This window comes from Staurois parvus, unplaced genomic scaffold (assembly GCF_062004578.1).
Source record: "Staurois parvus isolate SC_StPar_1 unplaced genomic scaffold, SC_StPar_1.0 ptg001065l, whole genome shotgun sequence".
NCBI lineage: Eukaryota > Metazoa > Chordata > Amphibia > Anura > Ranidae > Staurois > Staurois parvus.
The window spans coordinates 973171-993083 of NW_028318861.1; positions in this window are offsets into that span (position 1 = coordinate 973171).

Genomic DNA, 19913 nt, shown 5'->3' on the forward strand with positions numbered 1-19913 from the left:
CCTGCATGGGTTTCCTCCGGGTTTTCTCCCACTCTCCAAAGACATGCTGGTAGGTTAATTGGCTCCTGTCTAAATTGGCCCTAGTATGTGTATGTATGAATGTGAGTTAGGGACCTTAGATACGCCCCTTGAGGGTTAGAGACTGATGTTAATGTATAATATACAGTTGTGTTCAAAATAATAGCAGTGTGTTGAAAAAAGTGAATAAAGCTCAAAATCCTTCTAATAGCTTTTATTTCCATACACACAAATGCATTGGGAACACTACACATTCTATTCCAAATAAAAACATGAAGAAAAATATATCAAATTTGTGTTGTTCCTCTAAAAAAATTGAAGAAAAGTGAATATTAGACTGTTCAAAAAAAAGCAGTGTTTGTATTCTTCTTTACAAACGCAAACATTCACTATATAAACTGAAAAATGTTTGAAGATTTTGCTTTCCTTTGAATCACTTAATGAATATTTAGTTGTATAAGCACTGTTTCTGAGAACTGCTGTACATCTGTGTTGCATGGAGTCAACCAACTTCTGGCACCTGTGAACAGGTATTCCAGCCCAGGATGATTGGACTACATTCCACAGTTCTTCTCTATTTCTTGGTTTTGCCTCAGAAACTGCATTTTTGATGTCACCCGACAAGTTTTCTATTGGATTAAGATCCGGGGATTGGGCTGGCCACTCCATAACGTCAATCTTGTTGGTCTGGAACCAAGATGTTCCACGTTTACTGGTGTGTTTGGGGTCGTTGTCTTGTTGGAGCACCCATTTCAAGGGCATTTCCTCTTCAGCATAAGGCAGCATGACCTCTTCAAGTATTCTGATGTATTCAAACTGATCCATGATCCCTGGTATGCGATAAATAGGCCCAACACCGTAGTATGAGAAACATCCCCATATCATGATGCTTGTGCAACCATGCTTCACTTGGCGGAGCTGATTGTTGGCTGAGTCCTTGCCATTTTGGCCATTCTATCCATTCCAATGGTAGTTTTTCGCTTTCTTCCACATCTTTCAGGTTTTGGTTGCCATTTTAAAGCATTTGCGATCATTTTAGCTGAGCAGCCTATCATTTTCTGCACTTCTTTATATGTTTTCCCCTCTCCAATCAACTTTTTAATCAAGGTACGCTGTTCTTCTGAACAATGTCTGGAACAACCCATTTTCCTCTGAATTTCAGAGAGAAATGCACTGTAACCAGCATGTACAACATTTGCTCCCTTCCTTCCTTAAATAAGGGCAATAATTGCCACCTGTTTTTCAAAGAATGAATGACCTCACTAATAGAACTCCACACTGCTATTATTTTGAACATGCCTCTTTCAATTAGTGATTCAATTACACAGAATCAGCAGCATGCATGTCATGACTGTTGGGTCTGTTGGATTTCTATTACTCTTCTACACCTGCTAGTAAATTATTTGCCATGTAGAAATATCATTTCTACCAAAAACAGTGATTGATCAGGTTAGTGATGTCTGACTGCTATTATTTTGAACACAACTGTATTTGTAAAGCGCTGCGTAAATTGACGGCGCTATATAAGTACCTGAAATAAATAAAATAAATCATTGGGGTCAGTGGGAGGAATAGCGCCCCATCGTTGGTGTCAGTGGGAGGAATAGCGCCCCATCGTTGGTGTCAGTGGGAGGAATAGCGCCCCATCGTTGGTGTCAGTGGGAGGAATAGTTCCCCATCATTGGCGTCAGTGGGAGGAATAGTGCTTCATATCAGTGGAAGGAAAAGTGCCCCAAAGGCCAGATAAAAGCAAGCAAAGGGGCACATCCAGCCCACGGGTCGCAGTTTGGAGACCCCTGTACTAGACTATGCAATATTTTACATCAAAATGTTCACAAAAACTGAATGATTTTTAATATTATTATTATTATATAGGATTTTTATAGCACCAACAGTTTGCTCAGCGCTTTACAATATAACGGGAGACAATACAGCAACAATACAGTTCAATACAAGAGGGATAGGAGGGCCCTGCTCCTTGGAGCTTACAATCTAGGAGGGAGGGGCTAGTGGTACAAAAGGTAGTAACTGTGGGGGATGGACTGGTTGGAAGAGTAGAAGATTCCACTATTAGCTGAAGACTTCAGAAGTGTTCATGTTTTTAGGAAACGCCTCAGTTCATGCAGTGTTTTTCTCCCCGCTAAAAAAAGTGAATATTAGACTGTTCAAAAAATAGCAGTGTTTGTATTCTTCTTTACAAACGCAAACATTCACTATATAAACTGAAAAATGTTTGAAGATTTTGCTTTCCTTTGAATCACTTAATGAATATTTAGTTGTATAAGCACTGTTTCTGAGAACTGCTGTACATCTGTGTTGCATGGAGTCAACCAACTTCTGGCACCTGTGAACAGGTATTCCAGCCCAGGATGATTGGACTACATTCCACAGTTCTTCTCTATTTCTTGGTTTTGCCTCAGAAACTGCATTTTTGATGTCACCCCACAAGTTTTCTATTGGATTAAGATCCGGGGATTGGGCTGGCCACTCCATAACGTCAATCTTGTTGGTCTGGAACCAAGATGTTGCACGTTTACTGGTGTGTTTGGGGTCGTTGTCTTGTTGGAACACCCATTTCAAGGGCATTTCCTCTTCAGCATAAGGCAGCATGACCTCTTCAAGTATTCTGATGTATTCAAACTGATCCATGATCCCTGGTATGCGATAAATAGGCCCAACACCGTAGTATGAGAAACATCCCCATATCATGATGCTTGCGCAAGCATGCTTCACTTGGCGGAGTTGATTGTTGGCTGAGTCCTTGCCATTTTGGCTATTCTTCTATCCATTCGAATGGTAGTTTTCCGCTTTCTTCCACGTCTTTCAGGTTTTGGTTGCCATTTTAAAGCATTTGCGATCATTTTAGCTGAGCAGCCTATCATTTTCTGCACTTCTTTATATGTTTTCCCCTCTCCAATCAACTTTTTAATCAAGGTACGCTGTTCTTCTGAACAATGTCTGGAACGACCCATTTTCCTCTGAATCTCAGAGAGAAATGCACTGTAACCAGCATGTACAACATTTGCTGCCTTCCTTCCTTAAATAAGGGCAATAATTGCCACCTGTTTTTCAAAGAATGAATGACCTCACTAATAGAACTCCACACTGCTATTATTTTGAACATGCCTCTTTCAATTAGTGATTCAATTACACAGAATCAGCAGCATGCATGTCATGACTGTTGGGTCTGTTGGATTTCTATTACTCTTCTACACCTGCTAGTAAATTATTTGCCATGTAGAAATATCATATCTACCAAAAACAGTGATTGATCAGGTTAGTGATGTCTGACTGCTATTATTTTGAACACAACTGTATTTGTAAAGCGCTGCATAAATTGACGGTGCTATATAAGTACCTGAAATAAATAAAATAAATCATTGGGGTCAGTGGGAGGAATAGCGCCCCATCGTTGGTGTCAGTGGGAGGAATAGCGCCCCATCGTTGGTGTCAGTGGGAGGAATAGCGCCCCATCGTTGGTGTCAGTGGAAGGAATAGTGCCCCATCATTGGTGTCAGTCAGAGGCAGGGGCGGACTGACAACTCATGGGGCCCCCGGGAAATAGGGGATCATGTGGCCCCAGTGTCCTTGCCCACATTCAAAGCACACCCAAAAAGATTATAAAAAGGTACCAGGGGCATTTCATGGGGCCCCCTGCTGACCCTGGGCCCTCGGGCAGTGCCCGAGTGCTCGAATGGTCAGTCCACCCTGGTCGGAGGAATAGCGCCCCATCGTTGGTGTCAGTGGGAGGAATAGTTCCCCATCATTGGCGTCAGTGGGAGGAATAGTGCCCCATCATTGGCGTCAGTGGGAGGAATAGCGCCCTATCGTTGGTGTCAGTGGGAGGAATAGTGCCCCATCATTGGTATCAGTGGGAGGAATAGTGCCTCATCATTGGCGTCAGTGGGAGGAATAGTGCCCCATCATTGGCGTCAGTGGGAGGAATAGTGCTTCATATCAGTGGAAGGAAAAGTGCCCCAAAGGCCAGATAAAAGCAAGCAAAGGAGCACATCCGGCCTGCGGGTCGCATTTTGGAGACCCCTGTACTAGACTATGCAATATTTTACATCAAAATGTTCACAAAAACGGAATGATTTTTAATATTATTATTATACAGGATTTATATAGCGCCAACAGTTTGCTCAGCCCTTTACAATATAACGGGAGACAATACAGCAACAATACAGTTCAATACAAGAGGGATAGGAGGGCCCTGCTCCTTGGAGCTTACAATCTAGGAGGGAGGGGCTAGTGGTACAAAAGGTAGTAACTGTGGGGGATGGACTGGTTGGAAGAGTAGAAGATTCCATTATTAGCTGAAGACTTCAGAAGTGTTCATGTTTTTAGGAAGCGCCTCAGTTCATGCAGTGTTTTTTTCCCCGCTTGGTATACTAATGAAAACATCAGTTTTAGATATACCCTATTATTTGTATGTTTTACCTTATATTTGTATGTTATACCCTATATTTGTATGTTATACCCTATATTTGTATGTTTTACCTTATATTTGTATGTTATACCTTATATTTGTATGTTATACCCTATATTTGTATGTTTTACCTTATATTTGTATGTTATACCCTATATTTGTATGTTTTACCTTATATTTGTATGTTATACCCTATATTTGTATGTTTTACCTTATATTTGTATGTTATACCCTATATTTGTATGTTTTACCTTATATTTGTATGTTATACCCTATATTTGTATGTTTTACCTTATATTTGTATGTTATACCCTATATTTGTATGTTATACCCTATATTTGTATGTTTTACCTTATATTTGTATGTTATACCCTATATTTGTATGTTTTACCTTATATTTGTATGTTATACCCTATATCTGTATGCCATAAACATGATTTCTAACAAAATCTACAGTATTAATTTTTTTTGTACATTTTACAGTTGTATTGTACTAATTACTGTTTGGTATTAAACATTTGTAATATTAAAACACACAAATCACCAAAAGTGGCCCTTGGTTAAAAAAAAAAAGCGAGAGCTGGGCTCTGGATAAGATGATGGTGATTTGTGGAGGGACAGGGGATCATTATCAGGACCCATGCAGTGTGTGAGCTGGAGGTTTACTTCTAAGGTTAGTACACACTGCCACCAAGTGGAAAACATCTGTACTGCAGTGATCAGAACAATAATAGACAACTCACAAAGATGCAAGCCTACTGATGATAAGCCTTGCAGTAGAAATGATCTAGGAAGTATAACCAGACTTTATGCTGCCCAGATCAGGTTCTCCTTTGTTTACATGCACTTGCCTTTACATGCATTTATATATGTAAAATGTGCTCTGCTTGGGGTGTCTTGATTCCAAGAAGGACGACTAATTCTTACAACAAGGGTTAGATTTATTTACAAACAGGGATAAACAACACATGTTCAGAGTATCTAATCTGCCACTGGACCTACAGACCTCTATTTTCTCTAAACGCAAATAAATTCAACTGAAGATAAGCACAGTGTGAATTATGCCATTTAAAATCATTCCCTGCATTCATATGTATTAAAAATGGCTCACATACACATATGAATATATGTATGTCACTACCAGGGTGAATGAGGCCTAAATGTTCTGACATTAACATAATTGACTGTTTTATAAACAAGTAGAAACTTTACAAGCTAAGCAAATTTAATTGCAAGCAATCCTTGCCAGAAACAGTGCAATGCCTCTCTGTATTTTAGAATTACTATAGATAGTACCGTCAAAATGAACTTACAGTATGTTATATGCTCCCTTTGGTCTTACATGTGCCATTGAAGGTACTTTATTATATCTGTTCAATAAGCGCAAAAAATAACTGTTGATTGTGCTAGAAATCCAGAGAGCTTGGAGCATTCTGTGCACACTGCAGTGATATCATCCTTACACAGGTTATCTCTATGAACAACAGAAACTGGTCTGTAAAATATACCATTGAAAACACTATGTCAATTCAAAAAGTGCAAATAGAAAAATACGTGCTGATCCTGCCAGAAAATCAGTCCTGAGCAATTTGCATTGTTATCTCAGGCAGTGTCATTAGCCTGCACAAAATAAAAAAAAATTAATGCAGTCATCACTCTGAGGACTGGTAAGCTGCAATATATTTAATGTTTGTTCTTGTGTTTGGAAACATTTTAATATTGTTTGTGTGGTCAGGTAGTTAGCTTTAAACTCAGTCACACAACTGACAGCTGCACAGATATTTTCAATTTGTATCCTTCACCAATCACAGTAAAAGAAAGACATTCATGTTTTATTTTTTTTATGTTCAGTACTAAAATGAGCAACAATGCCAGTTCTTATCAGGATTATATAAAATATTGCATGCTAACGCTACACAATTATTGTATATTATTATTCATAATTACCGCTGTAAGCCAGAAGGTGGTGAGCTCATCGCTTTCTGGTGCCTCAGATAACAGATTCTATATTCAACTAGTTCTAAAAACAGGGAGATAGGATTACACACACTGCAGAGGGACTAAAAGGAGAGGGAAACAATGCTAGCAGTTTCTTTACTTTCCTAGCAGACTTAAAGTACGGTAGTTGTAAACCTCAGACATGAAATATGATCAAAGCACATCCCTCTATAGTGTTTACTCATCTCAATTAAGAGCACTGTCATTTCTGTCTGCTGCTTCATTCCTCTGCTATCTGCATAAATCACTACTGACAAGTTTTCCTGACAAAAAGATAAAAATGGTGACAGGGGAGGGACTTCCAGCAGATTGACAGCCTCAGCTCTGTTCCCGTGCTGGACGCGGTGTTTACTCCACACTATACCTGTATTTATACTAAATTTATAAAATGCAGGAAGCGATATCCTATCAAGTGGTCAAAGCATGACTGGAGGCAACGACGTTCATATGACTTTGGCAGTTCCAGGTTCTCCTCCGGCTTTTTTTTTTTTTTTTCTTCTTTATTTTCGATGTTCATAGAAGAACATGGTTAAAATCAGAGTGTGCATAGTGTCACAATACATCTACCTATGAAAACATACACTTTAATAGACAGCCTATCCTAAGGTCTAATTGAGAAATAGTGTGAACAACTTTTCAGAGGCAATGTACAACATAGCTTAGGAATGTCACTGCAGAATACACCCAGTGCCAGGAAAGGCACTTTTTTTGTGAGTGGCATTTTTATTGTTTGACCCCATATTAAAGGTCTATACAGTTTTACACTATGGGATGTCTGGCTTTGTTTTAATCAATGATGAAAATATGAAATATGGCCTGTGGAGGAGAGGAGTTTCCTAACATTGATGCAGTCCTAGTGGAAAGTTATCGGTTACTACCAACAACCACAGTTAAAAGGGCGAAGAAATATCGGCCATCAGGGCCAGTATGCATACTAGGATAGTCCCAAAAGCGAGTGTGACTTACCTAGAGATAGGTGGTCATGAAATACCGGTGAGTTTACATCTATGTGGGGCACCAGTGTGAACACAGTGAAGCTCTCGTCATTTCAGTATGGAGGTTCACCGTTAAAGACACAGCACCATTGCACTAAATATTCACATGTTGGGACTGAGTACTAATATTGTATTTGAATTTTGTTCATTGTTATCACTTTAATTTGCACATTGGATTTAGTTGATTTGTGACCTTAGCGCGGTCCATTTGAAAACTATTTATATCTCAGAGAGGCCTAGATGATTAAGAAGAATGGCAGTCAAATAATTCCCAAGATACATATCAGTCAATGTTCTAATTATTGCACCTACCTTCATCCAGAAAGTATAGTTTATGACCAAAAAATATGGAAAAGTGTGCCATCAGACTCACCACATCTCTAACATAGGCCAGAGGATTGTGGGTATATTATGGAAAACCATAGGTAACTTGTACCACCGCCTGACTCTTGAAACCTACTGACTGTAGTGGAGTACTGGGATAAAAACAAGATATTTACACTCTCATTGGTATTTATATAGCACTGACTATTTATTCAATGCTTTAGGTACTTATCCCTTAGCTCAAGGAGTACGGTTGCACCGATACCGGTATTGGTATTGGTATCGGTGCCGATACTAAGCATTTGCAAGTAATTGTACTCGTGCAAATGTTCCAGTACCTTTGTGGTAATTAATTTTTACAGCTCACATTGCACTGCAAATCGCACCGCACTCACAGGGCAAATGCATGTGATTTAGACAGGAATTACACTGCTGCTTCAGTTAAAGTAGCGCACATTCAGTTCATATTGATTTAGACAGGAATTCCACTTCTGTTCAAATCACATGCGATTCTTTGCAGTACAATTTGAGCCCATTCATTTTGGATGGGCTCAGATTGCACTGCAAAGGTATCAGTAAGCAGTATTGGCGAGTACATGAGCACAAGTATCGGTACTCGTACTCGCGCACAAGTATTGGTACTCATACTCACTGGTAAAAAACAGTATCGGTGCAACCCTATCAAGTTTACAGCTTGACAAGTTTACAATCTAAAGTCCATCTTACATGCATACAATATAAGCACACACATTCTTGGGCCAATTTACCCAATTTTGTCCTTGAAATTTGGGAGGAAACCCTTGCAAGCACTGCAACATGGTTGGAATTCAAACTGAGGATTCTAGCACTGCAAGTCAGAAGTGCTGATGACTAAGCCAATGTGCTGCCCAGATATCATCCCTTTGTTCAGCAGTAAATGAAACATCTAGATCCCTTTCCCATTTAAACTGTTACTACACCCAGGACCCTGCATTCACTACATCTGGTCTCCCACAGTACACAGAACATGGAAATGCAATTATTTTAGTAAATATAAACTGCTAAATACCTTTTCTCATCAGCAGTTAGAGCAGTTTTGTGACTTCAGCAGAGCACTGGTTAAAGCTTGTAGGAGGAGTTTTCTTTCTTCTCTAGGAGGATGCAAAACCCCTGACCCTCTGTCTGGACAGTGCTGATTGGCCCTGTGCTGATCACATGCACTCTCCTAAGAAAAAAATAACCTCTCTAGCAATGCACACCAAACTGAGCATTTGCATGTGACTACGGATTCAGCCTGTATCAGGTGGTCATTTCAACAAGAGGAGGGGCAGAGAAGGATCAAACAGCCTTTTTACACAATGCAGAGGATTAACCCCACAGTGAGTGTAACAAGCATGCTTTACTGCATATACAGACTGATTTTTCTGTTGTGGGTTTAGTAACACTTTAAGAAGGAAAGGGGGAGTAAAGACGTTTTAGGGGGGGTATTATTAGGAGCTGATAGAGCGAGTGGCATGGTGGCCCAGACTCAGAACCAAGGACGGACTCACCATTTGGAAACTCGGGCACTGCCCGAGGGCCCGGGGTCAGTAGGGGGCCCCATGAGATGCCTCTGGTACCTTTTTCATAGGCTTTTTTGAGTTTGGGCAAGGACACAGGGGCCCAATAATCCTCTGTTGCCCGGGGGCCCCATGAGTTGTCAGTCTGCCCCTGCTCAGAACACATCCTTTAAAAAAGCATGAGTTTCAAAGTGGATAAGATCTGTTTGTGAGAAGCAGAAAGAAAATGTTCCTCCTGGTTTTTTTCTTCTTAATTTACTATAATGGAGCATCACCTGCAAGTTCTGAAGCTAACAAAGCTCTAAGCCCATTTGTAGTTTTTATACTGTAAATACAGCCTTTAGAGAACGTCTTTTTAAGGGGCATGTCCAACTAAAAATCTCACAATGTGACAGTTCCACCTGGACAACTTTGATCACAATAGTACCATTTGCCATGCTTGTCTCTATGTTTTTCTGCAAACCTGTTGATCCTGCTGCTACAAAGGAGCTTGAGCCGCATCCTGCATTACATAACATACATTGCAGGTGTGGAGTTAGGTTTTGGCCATAAACTCAAATAACTTTTTGGCTTTATACTATGACAATTTGTTTAGAGGGTGGAGATGCTGACTACACGATTTCACTGAGCTGGACAGAAGCCATTTCATTTAGGAGTGTAACACACAACACGTTTCTAATAGCACAAAGTTCTCAGACACAGCGGAAAATGCCCTTTGGAACAATACTAATTGTTCTGTTTAATGTGTGAAGGGTCTGTATTCCTAGAAAACAAATCCAAGTTGTATAACTACTATATATATAACATTTTGTGATTTTATTTTATTAAAAATACATTTCCCTTTCAAGAAGCTTGCTATGATTTTTATGTAACTAAAAAAATAATAAAATTGCTAATTTGGTAGTTGGGCTTAAATTGTTACTAAACCCACAACAGTAAAATCAGTCTGTATATGCAGTAAAGCATGCTTGTTATACTCACTGTGGAACATAAGGGGTTAATCCTCTGCATTGTGTAAGAAGGATGTTTAATTCTGTCTTCTCTGATCCTCCCCTTCACCCACTGGACTCGACTCATTTCCTGATAGAACAGAGACTTGGGGGTAAGCTGCACATGCTCGGTTTTGTGTGTATTGCTAGAGAGTTTTTTTCTTTGGAAGAGTGCATGTGATTAGCACAGGGTCAATCAGCACTGTCCAGATAGTGAGAGGAGGATGAAAACTCCTCCTACAAACGTTAACCAGTGTTCTTTTGGACACTGATAGAAGTCACAAGACTGCTCTAACTGCTGATGAGAAAATGTATTTAGCAGTTTATATTTACTAAAATAATTGCATTTCCCTGTTCTGTGTACTGTGGGAGACCAGATATAGTGAATGCAGGGTCCGGGGTTTAGTAACACTTTAAATGTAATCCACCTTTACAAAAAAAATGAACGGTAATTAACCCTTTTGCTGCCAGAACTGTTTTTGCATTTTTTTGTACATGTTTAAAAAATTATTTTAGGCCTGACGATTACACAAAACCCCCAAACATTATATATTTTCTGAAAGCAGACACCCTAGAGAATAAAATAGTGGTAGTTAAACATTTTTATGTTACACAATATTATTACAAAAGTCTAGAAAATCATTTATGTGAATTTTAGGACAAACATACACAATAAATTACCCAAAGGTTTGATAAAAATATAAAAGATGAGGCTGTACTGAGTAAATAGATACCCAACATGCCAAACTTTAAATTTGTGTGCGCCTAGGAAATGGCAACAAACTTCAGTACCCTATATTTTCTGTAGCCGATACTTAAAAAGCCCCTAGAGGTCATCATTTTAGCATTACGGAGGAGGTGTGGTGCTACAATTATTGCTCTCACTCTGGCATAGGCGGCATTATGTAACATGCGTATCGCAATCGACATTTTCAAGCATAGGCAACCTGACACGTGAGTTTTCATTCGTACGTACATATATAGGGGGGGGCCTCAACTTTTTTTTGGGCGGGGGGGGGATGTTATGTGCTTGGGTGTAACTTTACAAAAAGTCCCTATATGATGATTTTTTTGGTGTCAGGTTCTCTTTATTGAACCTAAAAGACCCTGCATGTCTCCTCTGTGATCCATTAGATGTATTGCAATGCAAATTTCATTGCAGTACATCTTTCCCCAACTATTCTAGCCGGGAAAGTGACAGCCATGACCCGGAAGCAACGTCATGGACATTGCCTTTCAGGTCACACAAAGAAGGCGAGGGGAGCGGACATTCATCCACTCTCTTCTCTCCCCTCTACACGCTGGAACCTGCCATGGCTCTCCCCAGGTGCCCAGCTGGGCAAAAGGAGTCTGGTTACATGGCGGGAGCTTACCCGTGGGGGGGGGGGCACCGGAACTGGGGGCTGTGGAAGCAATCAGAGCTGCTTGACTGTTTCCACCTGTTCCTGCGTGGGTTTCCTCCGGGTCTCCCGGTTTCTTACAACACTCCAAAGACATGCTGGTAGGTTAATTGGCTCCTGTCTAAATTATCCCTAGTATATGTATGTATGAATGTGAGTTAGGGACCTTAGATTGTAAGCTCCTTGAGGGCAGGGACTCTCGTGAATGTACTGTAGCGCTACCACCTAGAGGGCCGCTAGATTTCTGGGTCCCCCTAATCCTGCACAGCCAGGCAACACACTTTTTTTTAACTTTCTCACGAAGTCAGTAACCAGTCCATGGGCTTGTTTTTGTTGTTTTATAGAGGGTAACACAACTTGGATGGGGATAAGGGAATATTGGATGTTCAACTTGACTCAGTAGAACAATCTAAGGACAAACCTTCTCAATGATTGCTTCTGTGTTGAAGTAATTAAAAGGGTCTCTGATTAAATCTTTGACAATAAAACATAAATATAACTTTTTAACTTTTAGATGGCTGGTGCCAACATACAAGCATGCTTGTCGGTGTCTGCTCACTTTATATTGGTCCATCAGGACTTCTGTCACTTTTTATGAAGGTTCCATTCCATGTTAATTAAAACATCTTAAAATGATTTCTTGCTGGTTTTAAAGTAATAGCTAATTATGAGGTTTTGCTGCTAGCTGGGTACCCAACCCTTTTCTTCTCTCATTACAGGCTTAGGGACGCCTGTGGTAGAATAGGAAAATCAGTTAACATACCAGTGTGTTTCGGACTGTGGAAAGAAACAAGAGCACCTACGTATAGTATATTAAACATATCTAAACCCTAAACATGTAATATATTGCAGCTTACCAGTCCTTTTGAAGTCGTGGCTGCATTAGTTTTAATTTTTCAGCTTAATTTCCTTTATTTTCATCTAGTAATCCTGCAAATAACATACCTTCCATCCTTGGGTGGTTTTGCTCATGCCCCTTATGTGTGTTTTCCACATATATTTGCAAATGTACAAAGCTCTGTGTGTGTGTGTGTGTGTGTTTTTTTAATACATTCTTTTTTATTAGGTGAATTAAAAAAATATATATACATAGTTACAAAACAGAGCCTTGGGGAATACCCTGTCTCAAGACAACAACAAAATGTAAAACAGCTAAACAACAGCTTGTCATACCTAATCTACATTTGTCTTACCCCCCCGGTCACATCAAAGCCGATTTTGAAATCTTGCGACTTACAGTGAAGTCACACGATTTCAAAATTGGGTGACCTGCCGATTTCAGTGCGATTTGCAAGACATCTGACACAGATGTCTATGCAAATCGCAACAAAAGTAGTACATGTACTACTTTAGAAGTCAGTGTGGAACCGCACCAATATGACCACTCTAATAGTGGACAATAGGGTGCGACTTGGCATACAATTTGAAAGTCGCCTGGCATGCAAATCGCATGCCAAGTCGCACCCGATGTGACCGGGAGCTTAGACACAGAAGTGTCAGCATACTAATAGTGCTACCACACTTGTAAGGGGTATACCCAAGGACAGAAGTATCATAACATATAGGGACTGTTTATATATTTGAAAATTATAGGAAATGGAAGCCTTCCAAGAAAAAAAAAGATACATGGGAGGGATATTATCACAGTTTTATGGTATACATGGTAAGTAGTATTCTCCTGTAAGTACGCTCTCCCATAGTGAGACATACCTGGGATCCTGTTTGGGATCACAGAGCCAGAGCTCAAATCTGTTTAATTATCAGTTGTGGTAGCCGAGTCAAGCCAAGTATCCCAAACTTTATTAAATTTGATTTTCATTTTAACACTACTGCCTTTCTGGTGTAAAAATGAAGCAGGCCAAGTAAGGTTTTATTTGTTCTAGTAAAGACCAAGGGGTTCACTAAGCCTAGGAGGCAGACCTTGATTGTCATTGGAATGGTTATAGTGATCAGGGTATATATGAAGCTTGTAAGCTCAGATCAAAATGCTTGTCTTTGTGGACATGCCCAAAACATGTGTAGGAAGTTGGCTTGGGTCACCTGAACTTCTCCAACAGTGTGATGCTACTTCAGGGTAAATTCTGTGCAGACATTGTGGCTTTAGGTATGCCCTATAAAGTATTTTATTGTATTAGGTGGCCTCTCGTAGCAACTAGCTGGACAAAAGGGTAGTCATAGATCTCCTCCCAATTCTTCTTATCAAACTCTGCCATTTCCGCCTGCCATTTTAGTTTGAGGTGGTCCAGGCCATGATGGACCAAAGGCATTAGAAGTTTGCATATTTTGGATAGGGTTTAGTTAGAGAAGCATCTCTGAGCAGTGATTCCAAGTAGGTGTAATATATCAGTGCCAGATTGGGAGGTATAGACATGCTGCAGGTGTCTGAAGAAAAGTGAGCTGGAAAGACAAAATTTTTGTTTAAGGTTATCAAAGGTGACCAAGGAGCCCCTTTCACAGATGTTTTCAAGATATTTAATGCCATGCGAGACACATACAGAGGGGTCAGGAATAGACTGCAATTCGGGTAGTTTTGGATTAAACCACAGAGGAGAGTTTGGAGACGGAAAATTGGAAGTGATGGTACGTCTAAATACAGTAAGACACCAGGCCTTAATTACTGCTTTCATAGAACATGTGAGATAGGGAAAGGAAGTCTGTGGGCTGCAGTATAGGAGATTGTGAAGTGTTTCATAAGAACCTGAATGTGCTGCCTCTAGGACCACTGAGGCATTAGAGTCATCGGAGATGACTTAGCTATGTGTATGGGTGAGAAGGGCTGCTAGGAAATAAGCACAAGGTCAGGGCACGCTAAGACTCCTTGAGTCCAAGGTCTGCAAAGAATCTTCCTGCTGAATCTAGGGGGGGTGGGATCTCATAATGAAGGATGTAACTATTGAGTGAAATTGGTTAAAAAATATTTTAGGAGTGGGAGAATTTTCATTTTCACCAGATTTATTCAGCCACGAGCGCTAAAGGTAGATTATCCCAAGCTTTCAACTTCTGTTTAGCAATTTACAATACAGGGAACAAGTTAAGTTGACAAAAATCGCTAACGTTCGAGAAAATGGATATACCCAAGTATCTTATATTATCTGTCCAAGAAAGTGGCAAGGCTGGGTCAGCTACACTTTGTGCATCAGGATCAATGGGCATGATTAGGGATTTTTCCCAATTGGTGCGTAGGCCAGAAAACATAGCATAGAGGAACAGAATTCTGAGAGCTACAGAGAGTGAAGGTCCAGGGTCACTGAGGAACAAAATCAGGTCATCAGCATAGAATGCTAGCTTTTCAACAATAGAGCCTACTCTAATTCCAGTATTGCCAAGGCTAGGGGCTAAATATTAAGTGCAAACAAGGCAGGAGAAAGAGGGCACCCCTGCCTTGTTCCTCTCCATATTTGGAAAGAGGAAGAAAGTTCTCCTCCTAGTTTAATTTGAGCCGTTTGGGATTCGTAAATAATTTAAAACCATCTGAGAAAGGTAAGTCCAAAGCCAAAGATTTCTAAAACAGAGGCCATATATTGCCAATGAACTGAATTAAAAGCTTTCTTGATATCTAATGCCACTAAGGTCCTGGTCGCAGTGTCACATGGTGGGAGTTGAAGGTGAGTAAGGACCCTACGGAAGTTGATGTCAGTGGATTTGCCTGGCATGAAGCCGATTTGGTCGGTGTTAATGAACGAGGGTATTACTTTCATTGCCCTAGATACCAGGACCTTGGTGAGGATTTTGAAGTCATAACTTAAAAGTGAGCTAGGCCTATACGAATTATATTTTTTAAGGTTTGGTAATGAGTACAATATGGGCTTGGTACATAGATGTCAGCAGTTCCCCAAATTTCTAAACAGGAGGAGACTAAATGCTGAAGTCTGAGTGCCAGATTTTGAGCATACTCTCTAAACCACTCCCATGGAAGACCATGAGGTTCAGGGGTTTTATTGCTAGGGAAAGAGAGGATGGATTATTCAATTTCAAGGGCAGTCAGTGATGCTTCAAGACTGTCTACCTCCTCAGGGGTCCAGAGAGGGCAGAGACAGCCATCTCAACTGGACTGGGCAGAGGTTTGTTATACAAGGAGCTAAAGCAAGAGATGAATTCATGAAGTATATATGCTGGCTTAGTGAATTTGATTCCAATGGAGATGATTTTAGGGATTACTGTTTGATAAAAAAGATCCGCTACCAGATTTGCCAGCAATTTTCCATTTTTATTTCCCGATTTGAAGATTCTCCCCGCTAAAGTCATGGCACCTGAGTGTGTCAAATTAGTAAAGTGGAGTTTCAAGTCTCTCCTAGTCTGTGCCAACTGGGAATAAGCCTCAGAGGCGGGCACTGTCACAAAAGCTTCTGCAGCCTTGGTTTCACACCTTTCAAGATTTGGGAAGCATATTCTGCCTTAATACGTAAAGATATATTCACCCCGAGCAGTGGCCTTGTAGGCTTCCCACACAGTGGAGGAAGGGCCGAAGTGTCATTAACACTACAATACTGTTCAAAGGTCTTGGAAGAAATGCCTTGGACTTTGGACTCCCCAGCCCATCTTGGGGCCAGTCTCCAACAGGGTCCTCTCAACCACCCACAGTAAAATCTGCAAAGTCGAGTGGTTAGACAGTCCTGAGGAAAGATAGGAGGCCGCCTCCATATGAGAAAGAGCAGATGTGGTACCAAAAACCAGGTCAATACAATATCCTGATTTGTGAGTTGCAGAAAAATGGGAGTATTCTTGTGTAGCACACCGCCCTTAGGAGTTGCTAAGTTTTTGAGTCCCCCTACAGTCCTGCACAGTCAGGCAGCACGTGTCTTCTTCCTCCACTTTTGCACACTGAGACAGTAACCAGTCCTTAGGCTTTTTTTGTGATTCTATTAAGGAGTATTGAACTGAGGTTGAGGGATACATAGGATGCCCAAGGAACTGTGAACTGCGAGGACAAACCCCTTAGCAGCTATGTACATGGACAAGAAGCAAAAATACATGGACAAGAAGCAAAAAATCTGTACCTTCTTTGAGAGCATGCCAGCTCTCAGTGTATCTCCTCAGACCCCAGATGAATCATCCTCTTCACCCAGCAGTACTAAAGGTATTCCCTAGGCAAGGGGATCCAGAAGCTGCCAAAGATTAAAAAGTCCCGTCTGAGGATCTAGTTGGGTTCTCCACCTGACCGCCCTCTCCTCTTATCTGGCCCAGGGGGTGTAGGGTTACTCACACTGTCCTTCCGGATAGCTTTATGGGTTGGTGGCTGCCTTCAGGCCTTCTTCTGGGTTGACTGCTTTCCTGCTGCTCAAGCTGTCCCTCCTAATAGACGGTAGTATAGTGGAGATCCCCTATTTTACCACCTGGCCCATAGGTAGGCCCCTTTCCTGTGCCCCCTCCCAGGCTCCACACTCCAGCCTACTACTCCATCTTCCACCTGACACACACTGACACACTTCCTGCTGATCAGGCTCAATCATGTCTGAGGGTTGTCCTGACCCCATGCCACACCTTCTGTTTAGGGATTGGTAAAGGTCCCTCAGACATGCAGATCAGCCCCTCCTCACCCCCACCCACTGCCTTCTAGAAACTTCTCAAGGTTCTAGAGCAGTGGGGGGGTATCAGGAACCTGATCTGCAGAGCCCTCAGCCTTGACCTAGAGTAACTTGGCTGAATTATCCCAGGCTGCTATTTAGCCTCTGCCTTAAAAAAAGGCTAGCTAGCTCCCCCTGGCTAACTAGAGGGGCACTACACCTGTATATCAGGGTGCTTCAACTGCCATATTTCAGCAAGCAGAAAAATATCAGCCCAAACAGATAAATCAGAAATAACATTTCTAAGGGGGTTAGAGGTATCCAAAGTGCCATACAGTATGGCATTAAAGTCCCCTCCTATAATGTTTTTTTCCAGCTTAAAGGGGGCCAATTTTTCACAAATCAGATGTAAAATAACAGAGTCAAAGGATGGAGGGAGATAGACATTAACAAAGGCCCACCATGTAGCTCCAAGGTTGAGAAATAGTATAATGTAACAACCTCCTGGATCAGTAATGTTAAACAAGTTAATCTAGAGTTAAAATAATATTGTTTTAATCTACCAGGCTGTTAAATTTCCAGGCAAGATAACAGGTCTTTTCTGTACTGGAAATGTTCTTAGCCTGGAAAATAAAAGTAATATAACCACCACATCTAAGGACTGGTAAGGTGCATTATCTTATTGGGTTCAGTGATGCCTTAATAATAAAATAAGTTGATGGCATTCTGTCTGTAACAAATATGTGTATTGTTGTATAGCATATGCATGTATGTATCTGTAAATGACCTTGTTGGAATCACTGAACAATAGCCAACTAACAGCTGCGGTCTCAAATGTCCGACAAAGTGGAAGTGCAGAGACACTGACATGTGACATTTTATTTATGTCAGTTAGTAAGCCCCCTGTATTGAAGGTAAAGACAAAAGACGTATAGTGTAGCTTCAGGAATACATGCACTTTTAAAAAATACATTGGTTTTGAAAGGGTTAAATCTAATGAGGTTTATGCTATCACTATCATTATACTCCTGGCACTCTGACAGTAGAGATGCACTCTGCTACAGGGGAGTTGCTTTGTCCGTCTCTCCTCTCCACTGTCTATTCATAGGATACTTTTTATTTTATGAATGGGTTCATATGACACAAAGCCTTCATATGATGGGGCAAGAGGAGGGAAGGGGGGGGGGGGCAAAGAGGCTGCAAAATGGCAGCTGCTGTATCGGAGACCCAAAGGTCCAGTGTCAGAGTACCAAAAGTATAGGAAAAGCTGTACTCCCAGTGCTCAGTACATATGAAAATAGTAAATAAAATAGTTCAACATGTTGGGTTTAACACCTTGTAGCACCCTTCTAGCATTGGATGCTAGGTTAAATTTAGTTTTGGCTCCTTCTGCAGTCAAGGGAGCAGTGATTGTTTGTCCTGGTCTGTTCACTGTTTTAGAGGTTGGGAGTTTTGATGGCTTCCCCCTGTCTCTAGAAGAAGCTTCCAGAGCTTAAGGAGGGATATTCATTATAACCGGTTTGCATATTTATCAGGTTGCAGACAATCCCTGGATAGGTGTCTCCATAAGATGGCTGGAATGGTGATAAATAGTCTGAAGCACTGGAGTGGGGCGTTACTTCTCTCCAGGAGGGTTTCAGAGCTGGAGGGGCTGCTGCCTTCAAGCAGCCCATGGATAGAACAGCTGGTCTAGAGGCCTCAGCAATGGCTATGGCACAATCGTATGGACGATGAGGAGGCAGAGCACCGGCGCGCACCGTGTCAAGCACGTCCAGGTACTCCCCATAGTCAGTGGGTAACACAGAGTCTGAGGAGGCACACAACACCTTAACAGGTCCATGGATGCAACCGGCCCCACACTGTGGAGACCACGAGAGAATCTCGGCTGACCCCCAATTAAAGGTCGGATTGTGCTTCGTAAGCCAGGGATATCCCAAAACCACGGAGTAGTGCGGAGAATAAATTACCTGGAAACAGGCCAACTCCCTGTGAACAGCCCCAATAGCTTCTTCAACCGGCAGGGTCTCGTGGGTAACCTGCGGCGGTTGAGGGGCCTGCCATCTATCGCCTCGAGAACCAATGGAGTAACTCAAGCCTGCAGAGAAATGGAGTACTGGGCAGCAAACGAGTTGTCCATAAACAACCCGCCAGCACCAGAGTCTACCAACGCCTGGGCCATCACCAAGCCTTCCGCCCAAGAGAGGACAATGGTGATTAGCAGTTTATCTTTGCGGGACACCGGGGACAAGGAAACTCCACCCAAGATCTGCCCCCGACAGGATCTCAGGTGCGAGCGTTTCCCGGACGGACCGGACAGGACTGCTGAAAATGCCCACCGAGACCACAGTACAGGCAGCAACCCTCCCGACGCCGAGAGGCCCACTCCCCCTCGGAAAGGCGAGCAAACCCCAGCTGCATGGGCTCACCGCCAGACAAGCCATCCCCAGGAGGTGTAGGAGGAGAGGAAGGAATGGGTGGGACAGAAAACATAGGAGCCAATCGGTTAGGAGGCCTCCGCAGACGCTCCTTAAGTAAAGGCCTCTCCCTGAGCCTGGTGTCAATCAGGATTAGGAAGGAGATGAGTGCTCCAAGCTCCACAGGCAGTTCTTTGGCTGCAATCTCGTCCTCCAACGCCTCTGAGAGACCATGAGAGAAAGCAGCCACCAGAGCCTCATTGTTCCAACCCATCTCTGCCGCCAGGGTACGAAATTCTATGGC